This window comes from Octodon degus, unplaced genomic scaffold (genome assembly GCF_000260255.1).
Source record: "Octodon degus isolate 3935 unplaced genomic scaffold, OctDeg1.0 scaffold00158, whole genome shotgun sequence".
NCBI lineage: Eukaryota > Metazoa > Chordata > Mammalia > Rodentia > Octodontidae > Octodon > Octodon degus.
Genome location: NW_004524734.1, coordinates 3902994 through 3904119, shown reverse-complemented (window position 1 = coordinate 3904119; position 1126 = coordinate 3902994). Strand labels below are relative to the sequence as shown.

At 37.4% G+C, this 1126-nt stretch overlaps 1 protein-coding gene across 7 annotated transcripts in view; it reads left to right on the top strand.

Moving 5' to 3' along the window:
* Rbm47 (RNA binding motif protein 47) overlaps positions 1-1126 on the top strand; it is a 193046-nt gene that overhangs the window by 135392 nt on the left and 56528 nt on the right. The window lies entirely within an intron of this gene.

Sequence of the window (1126 nt, the reverse complement as noted above, 5' to 3'; positions counted from 1 at the left end):
CACACACACACACACACTGAGAGGCCACACCTGCACTGATCAGGACTTTTCATCAGGCTCTCAAACTTTGGAACACAACAGCTATGTTAGGATACACTTAAGTTCCTGTTTGTTTAGGTATCCTTAACCATTACCACTTATTTCTACTCAGAATGTTAAAATTCTATAACTGAGCAGCTGAACAGTTTCATAGAATCTGGGCCAAACTTACAAGAGCGTCCCCTGACTTTGACACTCTTCTAAGATAGGTTGTCCTTGCAGAGTCCCACACAGCAGGTATTTCATACAAATTGGGTGGATTCTCTCACACAGACTTCGCACCAGTTTGCAATACTGATCTTTTTTTTTTTTCTTTTATTATATGTTGTGGAACAACTCAAAACTTAAAATCATGAAGACCTAAGATTAGTCCTCATCTTAATCTTAGAATACTGAACACAGTTTTCCTTTATTTCAGACCTTTAAAAAGTCTCATTTTCTAACATATTGATCATTTGTCTTTCTTTTCCGTTTGAAATGCAAATCTAAAGATAAGAAAACCACAAGATCATTTGTCTGATTGCATTGCCCATTGAAAATCTTGTACTGCCTCCCTTTTGTTCCGTATATTAAACCTGCTAATTTTCCCACATTCACATGGGGAGGGGAGTATATAGAGAGCATAGGATTTATCTTTTAACCATTATTTTTAGGTGTTTACTTCAGTGACATTAACTTATACTGTCATGCAATCATCGCCACCATCCAAGTCCAAATTGTCACTTTCCCAAATTGGAACTCTGTATTCATTAATCAGTTCCCCCTCCCCCAGCTTCTGTCTGCCCTATTTTGATTCATTTCTGAATCTGACTTCTCTGGGTGCCTTACACAAAGGGGATCATACATTTGTCCTTTTGTAATTATCTTACTTCGCTTAGCAAAAGTGCTTCCAAGATTCATTTCTTGTTCCTTTTCGGGAGCGAGTAACATTCCGTTGTGTGTATGTAGCATATTTTGTGAGTCCATTCATTCATCAGAGAATATGTGGGTTGTTTGTATTTTTTGGCTCTTGTGAATAATACTGCCATGACCATTGGTACACAAATATTTGTTTGAGTTATATTGATGTGAGCCCAGTAATGGAGTT